Below are 18,425 nucleotides of genomic sequence, written 5' to 3' on the forward strand. Positions count from 1 at the left end.
GGTAAGTAAAAGTTATTGATACATAAGCTATTATATGGAGATTTTTATCTCTGAGAGAAGAAAAATTAAGTCATTGTCCAGGATATTTTTCTGTGAGAAAATCAGCAATATTTATTCCTCCAATTTCTTTCTCTTAAAAACAAGAAAGAAAGAAAGAAAAAAAAAAAGATCCAAAAGTCCCTTTAAAAATACTGTTATTCCTGGACCTTGTGGTACAGGTTTGCAATCCCAGGGAGCAGAAAGGTTGAGGTAGAAGGATCGTTAGGTTCAAGGTTCTACAGTGTGAGATCAAGATCAGAATATGAAACCAAAGCTCCTGGAATTAAACCCAAATAGACGAGAGGACAGCAATTATACAGAGCAGAGAACTGCTCTACTAATCTTAGCCAAACACTAATCCTGTACACAAAATGAAAAATGAAGTAGCCAGGAGAGTGCTATTATTAAGTAAAACACATGCTTTTTTTTTTTTTTTTATCCCTTTTCAAATGGAAAGGTGTTGCTTTGTCTGCAGAGCAAAGTTCTATACCCTGAAGGAAACTATCGGCTTCACTCTACTGTTTTTAGTTTCCTTTTTTTTTTTCTGGAAAACTTATTTAATGGTAATAACCAAGTTGACACTGCTCTGTAGTCAGATTGCACAGGCAGATTAAAGGAATGGGTGGGAAATTACACACTATTTAATATGAAGTGAAAAGTACCAGGTCAGTTCAGGATAAAGATAAGGAATGGTGTGTTACAAATGCTTGGAGCAGAGCCTTAAGGATTGGTTACAAGCCAATCACTATACAAAAGCTGTCTTAGTTAGGGTTTCTATTGCTGTGATAGAACACCACCACAACTGGGGGAGGAAAGGGGATTTGATTTCACATCACAATCCATCATCAAAGGAAGCCAGGGCAGGAACTCAAATAGGACAGGAACAAAGAGGCAGAAGCTGATGCAGAGGCCAAAAAGGCCATGAAGGAGTGTTGCTTACTGCCTTGTCCCTCATGGCTTGTTCAGCCTGCTTTCATATAACACCAGCCCAGATGTAGCACCACCCACAAGTGGCTGGGCCCTCCTATATCAATCACTAATTTAAAAATGCCCTGCAGGCTTGCTTGCCCATAGGCCATTCCCCGGATGCATTTTCTCAACTAATATTTCCTCTACTCAAATGACTCTAGCTTGTATCAAGTTGACATAAAACTAGCCAGCACTTTTTAACTAATAGTTTGTTGTTGATATATAAATGATGTTAAGTAATCTATTGTGCATGTATCTATTAGAAGACTCTGTGGAGTCAGCTCCCTCCTTCTAACTTACTTAAATGCATACCAGGGTTCACGCTCAGGTTGCCAGGCTTGTACAGCAAACACCGTTACTTGCTGAGCTCTCTAGCTGGCCTTTGAATAATTAACTTGAATTTAAAAAGCACATGGTTATTTCTATATGGGTATAAACGGGGGGCGGGGGCGGTGTATGTCATAGAATGTGTCTGAAAGACAGAGGCGACTTGTGAGAGTTCGTTCTCTCTTTCCATCATGTGCATCCCCAGATCAAACTCAGGTCATCAGACTTGGTGGCAAACTCCTTTACTTCCAAAGCCATGGAGTTGGCCCTAGAATTATTAACTTTTACACATGACTATTTCAGACATTTTTTTGATTACTTTCAAGAACCACCTTAGGCATATATATATATATATATATATATATATATATATATATATAAGAACCATGGAGGATATGCCATGACACTACTTTGATTAGAATTCAGGCATTTTAGTGAATGGTTATTTTAATTTATGACTAAGTTTTCTATGGTATAAATAATTTTGGGGCTGGTGAGATGGCTCAGTGCATAATCCACATAAAAAGCCAGGTGAAATAGCATTCCTATGGTGAAATGTGATAAATGACCAGAAGCTGGGTCACCTAGACTGGAGTATACACAGCTCCACAGAAACAAGACCCCACTTTAACAAGGGAGAAGGTGGAAATAGAATTGTGAAGGCAGTTGCTTCTGACTTCCACACATGTACCATGGCATACACATGCTTACTTCATGCCCCCTCCCTCACATATATGCACACACACATGAAATGAATTTGAAAAAATATTGACATGCTACCATATAATTTTAAAAAAAAAACATACTCACATAAAGGTCAGTGGAAAATAAAAATGGTCTACTAATAGGAAACCTCGATTCTTATGATTATAGTTAATTATCTTTTTTCTCTAACATTTTAAAGATACAAATATTACTGGGTGATTTTAACTCATTTATGTTCAGTTATGTCAAGTGAAGTTTGTGTTTTTATCTTGTTAGTCACTATTCTATCGCTGTGAAGAGACATCATGACCAAGGAAACTTAGCAAAGGAAACATTTAATTGGGACTTGCTTACAGTTTCGGAGGTTAGTTCATGACCATCATGGCATTTGGAGACAGTACCTGAGAACTTTAAATCATCACTCTCAGCAAGGTAGAGAAATAGTGTGGAGAGAGAATAGGTCTTTTGAAACCTCAAAGCCCATCCTCGCTGACACACCTCTTCCAACACGGCCACACATCAGAATTGTTCTTAGGCAGTTCACCAAGCTGGTGACTAAAGGTTATTCTCATTCAAACCACATTCCCTTTAGAATTTATACTGCCATTTTTCCTCTGCCTGCTATGCTAATCATCAGAAATTTAAGGAAAAAAGGAAGCTATCAGAATAGGTTAAAAAAAAAAAAACTTTCAAAATCAAGATTATGAACTATACTTATAGAGGGAAACCAAAGGACTACATTTTGGATGGATCGCTAATGCAGTCCAAAAACAAAAACAAAAACTGAGGACTGTTAGAATAGGCAAGAGTACTTGGTTCTAAGCAACTGAAAATGTGCATTTCAGGCCTTTGTAATATGTGTCACATTTTTCAACCTCTAATCTTTAAAAAGATTAAAAACAAACAAACCAAGACAAACCCCTAACACCTGTGACAGAATACACAGTACACATAGCATAAAATTAGCCACTGTAAACTTTCCTTTCTTTCTTCTTCTTTTTGAGAACCAGGTCTCGCTTATATAGACCTGACTAGCTTATAGACCAGACAGGCCTTGAATTCAACAGAGATCCTGCCTTTGCCTCCTAGCACTGGGATTAAAGGCATGTGCCACCATGCCTGGCTTTTCTTTTTAGACAAGGTCTCACATGGCCCAATCTTCCAACCTCAAAAAATAAAAAAAGAATTTTCAGTCAGATGGAAAAGAACTGAAAGAACTAATTTATTTTCTCTCTTTCTTTCCTTTTCTTTTTCGGCATGGTGTGTGTGTGTGTGTGTGTGTGTGTGTGTAAAAGAGTCACAGGGCAATGTGAGGGGTTAGTTTCTCTCCTTTTACCTTGCTGTTCCTCGGGATGGAACCCTGATGTCACCTTTACTTGCTAAGTCAACTCACTCACCTAACCCACTTGTACTTTTGTTTCTGATGCTATGATAAACACTATGACCAAAAGCAACTTGAGGATGAAGGGGTTCACTCCACCTTACAACTCATAGTTCAAAACCCATCACTGGGGGGAAGTTGGAGCAGAAACTCAAGCAAGAAGCTGGAGCGAAAACCACAGAAGGGTGATGCCTACTTCCTAGTTTGTTTCTCCTGGCTTGCTCATTCTTTCTTATAAAGTCTAGGCCCACCTGTCCAGGGATAATAGTACTCAGAGCTGGCTGGACCCTCCCATATTAACCAGCAATCAAAAGAATACCTCACAGACAAGTTCACAGGCCATTCTGATAGAGACAATACCGCAAATGAAAAGTCCTCTTCCTGGTATGTTTGTTTTTATTACGTTGAAAAAAAAAAAAACCTATGATACCTAATTCATAATTATGTTTCTACAGTGTACAAGAATAACTTCAGATGTTTAAAATGAGTCAAGTATTAAAATGAAATAGCACAGGAAATTATCTCAATAATTTGCAAGAAGACAATAATCTTGGGTACAAAACCTAGGCAAAGCCACATGACTAATAGTTCTTTACAGTATGGGGCACATATCATGAAGGGTTACTATATCTGTATCTTCCTCCTGAGTTCTGGGATTAAAAGCATGAGCCACCATGCCTGGCAACAACTGTACCTTTAAGAAAGAAAGAAAGAAAGAAAGAAAGAAAGAAAGAAAGAAAGAAAGAAAGAAAGAAAGAAAGAAAGAGAGAGAGAGAGAGAGAGAGAGAGAGAGAAAGAAAGAAAGAAAGAAAGGAAAGAAAGAAAGAAAGAGAGAGAGAGAGAGAGAGAGAGAGAAAGAAAGAAAGAAAGAAAGAAAGAAAGAGAGAGAGAGAGAGAGAGAGAGAAAGAAAGAAAGAAAGAAAGAGAGAAAGAAAGAAAGAAAGAGAGAGAGAGAGAAAGAAAGAAAGAAAGAGAAAGAAAGAAAGAGAGAAAGAAAGAAAGAAAGAAAGAAAAGAAAGAAAGAAAGAAAGAAAGAAAGAAAGAAAGAAAGAAAGCGACATAAAAAACCAAACTTGGGAAAAGTGACCAACACAAGAGGAGAGGGTGTACAGAGTAAGCAATGATCTCATTTCCATAGAGGAGCAAAACAACGTGAGTGAGTAGGCGCCTTTAAGAGATGTGGAAGGCTTTGTCTTACATGATTGGAAACGCTTTAGTGGGGTGGTTTCATTTTCTCCTCTATCATTTGAGGGGTTCCCAGCCCCCCTCAAAGGGGGCAATATGGCTTTTCACAAGAAGGTGGTGCTTGTCTTTCTGCTAACGGGAGGGGTGTTACTCTACCTCACTTCACTTTCTATCTTATCGTTTCTTCTTCATAACTTCTCAAAAGTTTTCTGCGAGAGAAAAAGACACCCAAGAAGGCTTCTTTGTACAGCCAGCCTAATAGTGAGAGAGGCTAAGTCCTCTGGGGGTACAGAGAGCATCTTCCCCCTTGATCGGATTTCATGACAAGCATTGCTCTTTTTCCTCCTCGTTTGTTTGTTTGCTTGTTTGCTTGTTTTTGGTGTCTAACTCGTTGCCAGTCAGTTTCCACGACGGTGGAGACTCTACCTAATGACTGGGTGACCAGGGAAGGAGGATGGCTACTTCTGCTCTTTGAGCCTTGGCCACCCATTCTCTCTGGGACTCCTAGGGGGAAGTTACCCAACTTCTCATTGGCAAGACTATGATGACACTCCACAGGAAAGCAGGGAAGGGAATTGCGCAACTCCCGGGATAGACACAAAGAGGCTATTAAGTGTTCCAGGGCATAACCGCCGGGGCGACCGGCTTCTGCGAAGTTGAGGACTCCGGGATCCCCCGCGCCCCAACACCGCAGGCCGTGCCGCGCTCGTTTCCCGCCCCGGGAAGCAGCGAGGAGAGCGGCAGTCACCCTGCCGCGACGGGTGGGGGACTGTCGTCGCGGAGCCGAGGTCACGGGCCGGGAAAGCCCCACAGGGTCAGCTCGGGGACAGGGACCCGCGCTTTCTCTCGCTGAAAATCGCGCTGTAAACTCGCTGGGGCCGCAGCTCCGCTTCTCGGAGGAGACTTCGGTGCAGCGCAGCGCATCCCACACCCGCTCACACACCCCAGCCCTGCGTCCCCGGGCTCGGCCGACCCAGACTCCCTGTCTCCGCTTTTACTCACAGTTGAGGGTTCCCGCTGTGCTCGCACAAGCCACAGGTCGCCGGTGCCCGGCAGAATGACTGCAACCGGAAGTAGCTTTCCGTTCCAGTTCAGAGGGCAGCGACTGCGCTCTGAGTCATTAACGCTTCACCTTCCATCCTCAGGGCCAGCCCCGCCCCACGTCCCGCCTCTGCAGGAAAGCCCCGCCCACAAAGCCCCGCCCCGCCAAGCTCCACAGCGGCCATACAGGAAATAACATCTGACAGCAAGAGAACCCTAAACATAAGTCATTTGTTTAAAGGTCACTTCAGTGTTTTAGCTAGAATTTTGAGCAAACAGTAAATAATTACTTCTAGTATTACCTTATATGTAGATTAGAGAACCACTCAGAAAAACTTGATATATTGTGAAATTCCTGTTTAGAGCAGGTAGGGGAAGGCCCAGGAAATTACAGTTTTCACCAGATCCTTATGCGAATATAAACTATTACACATACACATCAACTCGGTGTTTCCTCCCACTAGTAATACTTTCCAATGGACATACTTGCTAAATAAAATTCAATTTCTAGTAAATTTCTCAGGGATTAAAAGTTTCTCATTATTTTATCCAGACATGCTTGAATAATAGCTGAGAGAGAAATTTCAGATGGGCGCAGTGAGAAAAACATCTTTTCCATGTTAGAACAAGAGAGTTGGGTTCTGGCTGCCCCATTTTCTCTTTAGTTCAAAGATTCAAACACTTGTCTGGTTCTAACCGTTAGCTTGAATATTTGGGGCAAATTTTAAAATTCAAACCATCGTTTAAAACAATTTTAAAACTTTCATCAGCTGCGGTTGCTCACAGAAAACCTAAGCAAGATCCACCCAATCAACCTGCTACCACAGTGATGGGTGGGGTTCGCAAGCCCATATGTCAAACCAGTATCCGTGAGGAGCTAAGGGCAGTGGGTGGACTTGAGGGGAGGAGGCCAGTTTTATTTAGGGTGTGGCTCATGCTTCAGTAGATGACACTATGTCTGACTTTGTGGTCACTTGGGATGGGGTTGGAGGTCATAAGGTTGGGAGAGGGGATGGATCTAGGAGGAGTTGAGGGGGATATGGTCAGAACATTGTGGGGCTGGAAAGATGGCTCAGAGGTTAAACGCTTGATTGCTCTCCCAGAAGAACCCCGTTCAATTCCCAGCACACACATGGCAGTTCACAAGTGTCTGTAACTCCAGTTCCAGGGGATCCTATACCCTCACCCAGACATGTATGCATTATAATATATTTCTAAAGGAAAAAAATAGAACAAACACATTATATGATTCTTTAAAAAATTATAAAATATTACTCAAATTTTTAACAAGCAGAACTCCCCATCTATAACATTTAGATCAAGTAAAAACTTTTTCCCAATAAGCCATCAAGTTAATTGTGACACAGCACTGCTCATATTAAAACAAAGTGACTTGCTTTCTCTAGAGCAGGATTAGATGCAAAGTAGATTGAGAGAAAGGTCTAGAAACTTCCAAGCATGTTCCTCATCTCCATGTATTTCCTCAATGCTGAGGTGGAAAAAGCCGCTAGAAAGAACAATGTTCTAACTTTCATGAGGAAAAAATAAATTATCAACTCCTTAAGGCAGATGCAAAGAATTACGAAAGATGGTAAGTGTGTATCTATTTTGTTAGCTCAGTGGTGAAGGAAAGTTTCTGTCTGTGCCAGCCCTCATTCAGTGTTTTTAGTATTCTAGATTTTGGTTGTTCTAACAGGCAATTGTGTCTTGATTGATTTAACTGATGGCTTCTGGGAGAGGAAGTGTTTTCTTTAAGGGCACATGGCCTTTCTTTGCATATGCTTATATTAGTTGTTGTTGTTGTTGTTTTTTTTTTTGGTTTTTCGAGACAGGGTTTCTCTGTGTAGCCCCTGGCCCTGGCTGTCCTGGAACTCACTCTGTAGACCAGGTTGGCCTCGAACTCAGAAATCTGCCTGCCTCTGCCTCCCGAGTGCTGGGATTAAAGGCGTGCGCCACCACACCCGGCTCTTTTAGTTGTTTTTTAAACAGGTCTAGATAGCCAGGAAATTTCTATGTAACCAGGCTGGCCTTGAACTCACAAACATCTGCTTGTTTCTGTTTCCTTGATACTAGAATTAAGGGCATGAGAGGCCATGGGCCTCCTGGTAATATCTTTGGAAGAGTAGAAATTTCACCTTTTAATGAAATCTAGTTCATTCAGCATTAAGTTTTGAGTGCACTTGAAGCTGCTTTAGAAATTCCTTGTTAAAATTATAGAATTAATAATACATTAAGAACACAAGGCTGACTACATAGGCAGTTAGAAATATAGATGTGCTGCAAACTTTGAATAAGGAAAATATGCATTTCTTACACATAGATTTTTTTATTTTCCATTCCCATGATGTTTAGTCATGAAGAGAAATGACTGTACATGTACAAAGGGCCTAAATGCTGACAGAACTGTTTAAAATTGATGATTTTTAAATCAAAACACAAACATATATTTTAATTTTCCTGATCACGACTTTTATCAGCATTGACATTCAATGAAGATTAAAAATATAGTGTTGTGGACATTCATATATAGAAGAATGAAACTAGATTCATATCTCTCACCTGTACAAAAAAAAAATCAACTCAAAAGGAACCAAAGTCTTGAATGTCAGAACTGAAACTCTAAAACGGTTAGAGAAAAAAGTGGAGAAGATCTAGGCTTAGACAAGAATTGTCAATAGGACTTTATTTGCTCTGAGAATAAGGCCAATAACTGACGAATGGGACCTCATGTTAAATAAGCAAAGATATAGCCTATGGAATGGGAGAAAATCGTTGTTACTGAATTGGACAGCGGATTAATATCTAAAATATATAAAGAACTCAATAAATTAAACATGGAAACAACCCAATCAAAAATCAGCCAACGAAATGGACAGCTCAAGAGATGAGATACAAAAGACCAATAAACATATAAAAATGTTAAATGCCACCAACCATCAGAGAAGTAAAAATTATAACTATATTGGCAGTCCATTTTACCCCAGTCAGCATGGAAGCGATAAGGAAAACCAATAAAACCAAAATGTTTGCTGGCAGGAATTGAACAAAAGCAAACCATTGTACTTTGCTGATAGGAATGTAAATTAGTCCAATCACTACAGAAGTCAATATGGATGTTTCTCAAAAAAAAAGTTGATATGACCCCGCTATATCATTCCTGGGTATTTACCCGAGGATCTCCAAGTTGATATATCATAGACATATCTGCACGGCAACATTTATTGTTAGCACTCTTCACAATATCTGTTATAGAACCAAATAAGGTGTCCAACGACAGAATGTACAAAAATATAGTTTGTTTTTTTAGTTTTAGCTTTCATTTGTATTTCCTAGATTTTAAATAAATATATAAAATCAAAATACAAAAGTTGAAGTGAAACTATCTAACGGAACAAGAAGGGCTGATGGGAAGAGGGAGGCCTGAGAAAGGAAGGATAGGTGTGGGGGACATACGATCAACGTACAATATATGCTTTATGAGAACTGTAAAAACTATATTGGATGACATTGGTAGAATTATTTTTGTGTGTATGTATATGCAGGCATGCCTGTGTTTCTAACATGTGCTTGCACACACATGCACGCATGGAAGCTGAAGATTGTCATTGGATTGTCATTGGATGCTCCTTAGGCACGGCCATCCATATTGTTTCTTGAGACATCGTTTCTCATTAGGACCTGGGGCTAGCTCATTGATTAGAATATGCTTTCTAGTTGATAAGTCCCAGGGATCTGCCTATTTCCACTTCTCCAGTGCTGGGATTATAAGCACACAAACACTTGGGTCTTTATGCCTGTGAAGAACTTTGCTGACTGAACTATCTCCCCAACCCCAACACTGTAAAATTCTAAGAAGCAATAATGTATTTACAATTCCACATTTAACAACTAATGAGTGTGGATATTTGAGGAATAATCTTTTAAAATGATAATGCAATTACTCCTCACTCGTTAGTATATACTTCTGATTAGTAAGGAATGAAGTGGCATTGATGTTGGTAGTATGGGGAATCACAAGCTTTTAAAAAGATGTACCTTGGGGCCTGTGACAGCATTAGTCATAACTTAATACAGTTTAGAATGTCCTGGGAAGGGGGTCTTTGTGAGGGATGGTCTAGATCAGCCTGTAGGCTTTTCTGTGGGGCATTGTCTTTAATATAGTAATTGAGGTGGGAAGACCTGTCCACTTGGGTGGCTGCATTCCCTAGGCATGGATTCCTTCCTGGATTAGATAAGAGTAGAGAAAGTAAGCTGTGTGAAAGCAAGCATGCATTCACTGACTCTCAGCTCTTGACTGTGGATGTGAGCAGCTGTTTGACATTACTGTTGCTTTCACTTCCCTGCAACAGTGAATAGTAACTTGGGATTGTGAGCCAAATAAACCCCTTTACCTCTACGTTGTTTTTGTCAGAAAATTTAATCACAACATTGGGAAAGGGGATGAAAACAGAGGACCTATTTTTGAAGCTAATTCATATTTTATGGAGAGTTCTGAATATAAATCTAGGAGCAAGGAAGCATGCCAATATAAATATTTACTATAGTTGGGAATCTCAGGCATTGGATAAACCTCTGACATGAAATATCCCAGTCAATATGGTGCCTTTTGATTTACAATCACATCTGGATGAGCTTTTTGTGTCTTAGACTCTCCAATTAAAGTTTTTTTTTATATGAATACTTATAATATCACAGGGTGCTGAAGATTAAGTCTTATAGCCAGTACCAAATATGTATGGTTGAACAAGCTGTGGTCACTTGCTGAGGTTTGTCGGAGAAATTTTTTTCCTACCTTGCACAAAGGCACTGTTAAAATCCCCATTACTCTGCTGATAAGACACTTCCTGGAAGAATTGGACATGCTCTTTGCTGTGTGAAGGGAAACAAGTCTGGAGGCCTGAAGAATAGGGAAAAAGCTAACAGTCCTGGGGCACCTGCTTGTCAGTTGGACAGTAATTGTTATTATGTGTGACCTACAAGTGGTATTCTGGCCCCAGTGTTCCTGGTAAGTATCTTTATTATTTGTTTGGGGGCTAGGATTTGGAGGATAACAATTCTGTAATGTGAGTGATAGGTGTGATGCTCTATACCCAATTATGTGGAATCAATAAGTAAAGGATGTTATTAGACAGCTGGGGCTCTGTCAGAACTTACTTTTTACATATGATTTATGACAAGAAATGACACACAATAGTTTCTACTTAGCTGAGAACTCTTTTCATAGTGAAAAGTAGACAGTCTGTGTCCCTTCAGCCCAACACCCACAGAGCCGAAGCTGATGAATATCAGTTTCAAGTGGAGAGTTAGCTGTGAACTGTCCACATCTACACGGTGTCTCAATTCAAGATCTGTGCTGAAGGACAAGGAACACCAGGCAGAAGGTGAGAACCAAGGAGAATCTATGCATCCAATTAGAAAGGGCTACTAGGCTTCGGGTAAGTAAATATAAGCTGAGTATAGTCTCAGTGTTAAGGAGGTAGAGGCAGGCAGATCTCTGTGAATTTAAGGCCAGTCTTGTCTATATAGTGGGTTCTAGAACAGCTGGAGCCACACAATGGAATTCTATATCTAAAAAAACAGAATGAAACAAAATCCAAACGAACAAACACAAGACGGAGCATGCCTTTGAGAAGACTATGATACATAAAGAAAACACAAAACAGTGAACACTTTGGCAAGTAATTTATAGGAGTGACAAATAATAAGAATTCCTCCCCCCAATTTTTGCGCGCACACACCCACACACACACACATACACACACGTATAAAGTTCTCAATGTTAGTCTGCTTCCACTGCTACCCTTTGTTCAAACCACCATTAATTCATAATTTTCATACTGACATTATACTTATTCTCATATTATCTCTCATCAAAATTTAATGTTACCATGTTTCTAGATTTTTTAAATCATCTACAGTCACTTTACATCATCTCATCACTTTAACACAAAATATAAACCACAAGCCTGGAATAAGTATCATTCCCACATCTCTACATGCTATCCAAGCTCCCAGGAAGAGAAGGCAGGGGGATCAGGAATTCAAACCTTCGCACATAGAGAGTTTGAGTAAACCTGAGGTACATAAAGCCTTATCTAAAAAAAATTTTTTTTCCATATTTGGGGCTGAGTATGTATCCTGTTTAGAGTGCTGGCCTCATGTACACAACACCTTGTGTTTTATCACAGCACCCCACAAACCATGTGCAGCAGTGCACACCTCTAGTCCTAGCTAGAGACAGGATCAAAAGTTCAAAGTCATATTCAGATACAAGTTCTAGTTCGGCCTGGGCTATATGACACCCTACCTCTCTGGGGAAAACATAAAGAATCCAAGACAAAATGAGAATCTTGGAAGTATCAAGAGAATCAGAAGAGGAGCCAGGCTACAGTGGCACACAACTGTTGTCTCAGGGGGAGAGATAGAGGTCAGTCTTAGAAGCGTAGCAAGTCTGGAGCTACTCTGAGCTTCTCAAGTCCCTGCCTGCCTGCCTGCCTGCCTGCCTGTCTGTCTGTCTGTCTGTCTTTCTACCTACCTATCTCAAAAAAGATGTGTCAAACTATCTTCAAGCAATTATTATTAAGATTAGTGGTAGTTTGGTGGCTAGGCATGTGGTTCAGTGGTTAAGGTCACTGGGTGCTTTCCCAGAGTATGACATGGTGGCTCGAAACAGTCTGTAAGGTAACTTTCAGCAGTCTGTAATACAGTTCCAGGAGATCAGATACTCCCTCTGGCCTCCAAGGACACTGGGCATACACATCGTATATAGACATACAAAAAGACATGTCAAAACAAGCATATACATCATTTTAAAAAAGAGATTAACAGCAGTTTTGCTTTGAAAACCATGGAGACTACAAGATCATGTGAAGACATGCTGAAAACGCAGGGGAAAAAAAGGTCAACCAAGAGTTCTATATCCAGCAAAACTATCCTTCAAAAAAAAAAATTAAAGCGAACAAAGATACTTTGACATCAAATCAAAGCTGAAGGAATTTGTTGTTAGTTGACTACCCTAAAGAATAATAAAGGAGTACTGGAAAATGAAAAATTTAAAAACCTACTAGAATTGAAACCATACAAAGAAACAACAGCAAAAAAACAAAACAAAACAAAAAAACCACTTTTGTACTATATAGTATAAATCAATCAACTATGTAAATATAAATTCCAGCATGATTCAATATTTATGTACAATTTCTTTTTTATTTTATACATGAGCATACAATTAGATAAAGATAACTTGCAAGAAAGCATAAGAGAGGGATTAAACCGATAGGATAGTTTATGGATATTACTAAAACTAAGCCTATATTCACTTAAATTATCTGAATTTCCATGTGACTCCGAAAAATATCTGTTAAAAAATACAGGACAGAAAAATGAAAAGGGGCTAAAACAGTGTAAATAAAGAATCAGTTAAACACAGAAGGTGGAAGTGATTTATGAAATAATGAATGGACAAGAGCTTGTAAGAGCATGCAGAGGCATTTGTTAGTTAAGGGCACAGTGTCTGGGAACCAAATTATAAGGATGATTCAAGCAGTCCATGAAGGGGCTTCTCTTGAAAACATGAATCTCCGCAGTCAGCAGAGATTATGTTTGCTATGCTGTCATCAGCAGCTGGCTCAGGCAGAAAGTCACCAGCTTGCATTCCCAGAGTAGTTTAAGGAAGTGACAATGATGTCAGAACACCCTCAATGCAAACAAGAAGCTATTGAGAAGGATGTTGACCAGGCAAGCTACCACTTGAGTTGAATTACCCATTGGCACAGAATAGCATCTACAAACATAAAGTAATTCTTTGATACTGAGGAGGAAATATCTTACATCATTGTGCTGTGAGCTTTATTTTGCATTTGAACTTCTGAAGTTAAGTTAGGATAATTGGTTCTCACATATGATATCTCCTGAAAAAAAGCTAATGGGTTGAATTTTGGAAATTCTTCTTAAAACAGACTAATCGTGTGTTTTTATTGAATTTTAAAGTTGCCTTATTTAATTTGACATTAAAGCAAAATTAAAAGATAGCTGAGTTTTTCTCGTGAACTTTGAATGTCAAAGCCATCTTCTCTAAAATGATCCTCAACCAAATATTTAGTAATATTTTAATTTAACTAGGCCTTCTATTGTGAATTCATGAAATGATTAATAAACCTTTAAAGATTGTTTTCTTTCAATGAGGAAATATTTCAATTTCTCTATAAGAATCCTGATAGGTAATACCTAAGCTTTTCTTTGCCAGTAACTCAGAGATGTTATTTCTATTTACTTTACAAATTTCTCAGTGCAAACTAGACAAATTCTATCAGATCTGAGCAGCTTCAACTTCTTGCCTTGCCTGCGGTTGACAGGGTTTCTTCATTGTCTGTACTCTTGATTACATGCCATTTGTTTATTTTGTAACTTTATAACTTATTGTAACTTTGCTAGCCATTCACTTTTATGCTAGACTTCATTTCTAAATATAATCTCACTTGAATTAGTGAAAGTGATTATGGCATAAGACTGTACCATGGGTTAAAAAAAAGTAATGTTCATTGGAGGGTTTTTATTGTTTTGTTTTTGTTTTTTTAAGTGGCATGATTCATCTACTCTTAAGCCTGGGTATTTTTACTTCAGACTTTAAAAAAAAAGAAATACGTTATTAAAAATACATTCATTAAGTGGCACGTCTTATTAGTGATTACCTTAAAAATAGATAGAAAGCAGAGCTTGGTCAATAAAAAACCCAACATAAGCAAAGATCAAACTATGCTATCTAGAGGAGGCTTACTTCAGATGAAAAGGCACTCATCAATGAAAGTGAAAGATGTGGACTGGAGAGACGGCTGGGCATATAAAGAGTTTGCCATGCGAGTATGAGGCTCAAAGTTTGAATCCTCATAGTTGTATAATCCAGATGCTGTAGCACATGTCTATAATATCAACATCTTTATGGGGAGATGGGAGACAGAGACAGACGAATCCCTGGAAACCAGGGACCCTGTAACTTGGCCTATGCAGTGGGAAGGAAACAAAACTACGAGCACCTTTCTCAAAGATGGAAGAAGCTGAGAACCACTGGCATTTGAAGGTGACCTCTGACCTTCACAGGTGCACCATGATGTACATGCACGTGGATTCACACATGGAAATGCTTACACACACCCAAGCATATACATGCTGTACAAAGACACACAAAGATAAAATAATAACGATAAAAGATGAAAAAATATTTCTGAGTTCAGTAATCAAAAGAGAGATGGGTGACTGTACTAATATTAGACAGAATATGTGTAGAATAAAAACCCTCCATAGGAGGCAAACAATAAGAATACACATACAGCCGGGCGATGGTGGTGCACGCCTTTAATCCCAGCACTTGGGAGGTAGGGGCAGGTGGATTTCTGAGTTCGAGGCCAGCCTGGTCTACAAAGTGAGTTCCAGGTTATACAGAGAAACCCTGTTTCACAAAACCAAATCAAACCAAACCAAAACAAACAAAAAAAACCCATACATATACATTTATAAAAACATTCACCAAGAAGATATAACAATTATACATATAAACAGAAAAGAGGGCCCTAAAGAAATCGAAAAGCACATTTACACAACTGAAAAGGGAAATAGACTACAACAATCCTTGGAGATTTCATTACGCCACATTTGATGACAAGCAGAAAAACAGACCATAGGGAAATGGCAACTGAAACAGTACTGTGAGCCAAGTGGGCCAAGCCCACGTCAACAGAGCACTGTGCCAAAAGGAAGCAGAACACACTCTCCTCAAGGGGACAAGGACTCTTCTCCAGGATAGACCCCATACTGCCCCTTCCAGAGTCTCACTGGACTTCAGAAAACCGAAGCCATATGAAATACGTTCTTCCACTGAGATAGAAAGAAGATGGAAGTCAATAATCCAAGGAAAACTGGAAAAGACACAGATCTGTGAAAATGAACACATTCTGAAGCGACTAGTGAGCCAGAAAAGAAATCACAAAACAAAGAAGATTTTCTTAGAGGTTAATGAAAGCAACATTGCAACACATGAAAGCCCAGGTAGCTTTTAAAAAGCGCTCAACGAACCATGAACATCCTCATTAAAAAGAAAACCAGAGGGGGATGAGATAGATCAGTGTCTGTAAAGACACTCATCACTAAGTCTGACCACAAATAAGGTGGAAAGAAAAAGCAGACATGCTCTAGGTGCGTCTGATCATCACACCCAGTAAATATATAAATGTGATTAAAAAAGAGAAAGGAAAGAAAAGAAGAGAAAAGAAAGGAAAGGAAAACTTTCGGATGGGAAGCTAGCTCTGCTGATAAAGCATTTCCTTACAAGCCTGGGAACCCAAGTTGATCTCCAGAGCTCATGTAAACAAATAAGAAGGCATGGTGATGGGTTTCTTGTTATTCCATTGCTAGAGAATCAGAATAAGGTGAGACCCTGTATACTCCAAAGAACTAGAAAAAGACAAATTATCAGGGGAAAGTGCCTAACAGGCACTACAGGAGAGATAAGCAAAATAAATAATAAAAACTTTTAAAGACTTATTAAAATAAAAAGATCTAGATTTGTTATAACTATGCTAATATCAATAGCAGTGACATTGGGTTAAAGGCAGGAAGTAGGATGACATACAAGATATATATATATATATATATATATACATATACATATGTGTGTGTGTATATATATATAAAGATATATATACACACAATGCATATATTGTCTATAGTACATATACATATAATACCTATATTATCTATAATAGTTCTTGCTTAATTTTTAATCTAAAATGGTTCTAAACAAAGTTTACTGGCCTAAATAACTTCCAGGTTAAAGAGAAAATAAAACTGCAGTTATAAACGGTAAAGTTGCATACTGAGCTTGTATGAGGTCCTGGGGTCAGTCCTCAGCACTCCCCACTCCCACCCATGCACATCCCAAAGCCAAACCACACAGCCCTGCTGAAACTATGAAGCTATGTTAATGTAATAGTGATAGATAAACATCTATCAGTTGTAGTTAAAGTGGTCCTAAAAGTTCTATAGTCTTAAATATTATTAGGAAACAGTAAAGGGTTGAAAATATATAAACTTAAACACTCAAATCAGCAACTGAGAAGAGTAAAATAATCTTTAAAATATCTCGCAAATATTAGCAAAGATAAAACCAAAAGATATTTTGTATACAGCTAAGTATAAAATGTCACATCCAAGGGATTAGTTCCGTGATACCACCAATCAAGAAAAAGAGAGAGAGAGAGAATACAAATATAAAACAGTGAGCACCAGCAAGGATTATCTATGCAGTTATAGAAATGATTTTTTAAAGTATAGGATAATATCATGTGTGTCGATACGATTAAAAAAATTGAACAGAAGAATTGTTTTAAAATTAATTGTTTTCAAACAAAACCTAAGCTATGTTTAAAAAAAAAAGATCATTAAATGTATACCAATCAACAACAATAGAAGATATTGGGAAAATATTTTAAAGAACTATCTGTAAGCAGAAATGCCAAGGTCGAGGCTTTGGATTGATTCCTTAAACATTTCAGGGAACAGACCACGTGCATGAAACGTGTTAGCATTTAGGATGTTTTGGCCTTTTTCTCATTTTCCTTTCCGAAACTAAACTTTGGTAGACAAACTCGTTACTGATAGGTGTCCTAAAATGAAAATCTAGATGAATTTGCCTTCTGTGTATGAGTGCAAAACTTCTCAGCAAACCACAAACGTTTGCTTTTCAGTATATGTTTTCTTAATGCAAACGGGATTGGTGATAACCGGTTTGGACACACATTTTGCAGACCCTCGTTGGATGGAACTTTCGAAAGCTGTTTGCAGGGAGCGAGCGTAGGAACAGCTGCTTTGTTTGTAAGTCTGGTTGCTCGGCCTGGATAGGGTTCCTTGGCTTCCAACACACTGTTTTCATTCTTTCCTGTTAGTGTGAGCTGTGAACCGAATTGTGAAGCCAAAATGATAGGAGAGAGGCGTCTAAGCATGTGGATTGAAGAGAAAAAGGAAATGTGTAGGCTTGGTTTGGTTTGATCAACCAAATGTATTATTTTAATCTGAGAAACAACAATATACAGTTTCTAATTATAAAATCAGCTCTGTCAGGGAAACACAACAGCAACCTGATTTCTTCGAAATCTTTTTAAAAAGCAGATAGCTGCCTCATGTGAATTGCTAAAGTCACACAGTTGTCTCTAATGTGATCAAAGACATTAAATATTATTTAACATGAAACCTTGAAATTGTTTATTAACTGTACCCTTAATAAATCAGGGTATTGTTAATTATTTGGGTTTTTTTTATCATAAAAGCATTTACCTCAAACCAACAGCCAATCTCATTAACCACTGGGAAAATTCCCCTAACATCAGAAATATAACAATCTACTGCTTTCTCCTGCTTTCCCTGATCCAAAAACTCTAGCTGGTATGCTGAGAAGACGAGAAAGAAGACGCATGTCCACATATTTTTTTTAATCTAAAATGGCATGTAAATTATGTAATTTAGAAAAAAGTAAGAGAACAATAAAATGACTACATAAAATGATAAAATCAAGATGTTAGCAGTAGTTAAAACACAGCAGAAACAAGGTTCTTACACGGCTAATCCCCTACTGCACACATAAGGAGACAAAGCAAACTGGCCTGGAATATGTCCTACAATCTATATCTATAATGTATAATGCAAAGGACTCCATATGTTTACTGGAGCCTCAATGCATAGAAAGGCAGAATGTTCACAGACAGGAATATTTTATATGGCATGGACGATC

At 38.6% G+C, this 18,425-nt stretch overlaps 1 protein-coding gene across 4 annotated transcripts in view; it reads right to left on the minus strand.

The window, feature by feature from the left end:
• Tank (TRAF family member associated NFKB activator) overlaps positions 1–18,425 on the minus strand; it is a 78,921-nt gene that overhangs the window by 59,183 nt on the left and 1,313 nt on the right. For 3 of the 4 annotated variants that reach the window (XM_029473606.2, XM_021151221.3, XM_021151212.3), the window contains exon 1: positions 5,609–5,743. The exons of the other annotated variant lie outside the window; for it this stretch is intronic. The gene's annotated coding sequence lies outside the window, so the exon portion shown is untranslated. Of the gene's footprint in view, positions 1–5,608; positions 5,744–18,425 lie in introns of those variants that run through there. 4 annotated transcript variants of the gene reach the window in all.

The sequence above is a fragment of the Mus caroli genome, unplaced genomic scaffold (genome assembly GCF_978045245.1).
Source record: "Mus caroli unplaced genomic scaffold, Mus_caroli_1 scaffold_2, whole genome shotgun sequence".
Classification (NCBI taxonomy): Eukaryota; Metazoa; Chordata; class Mammalia; order Rodentia; family Muridae; genus Mus; species Mus caroli.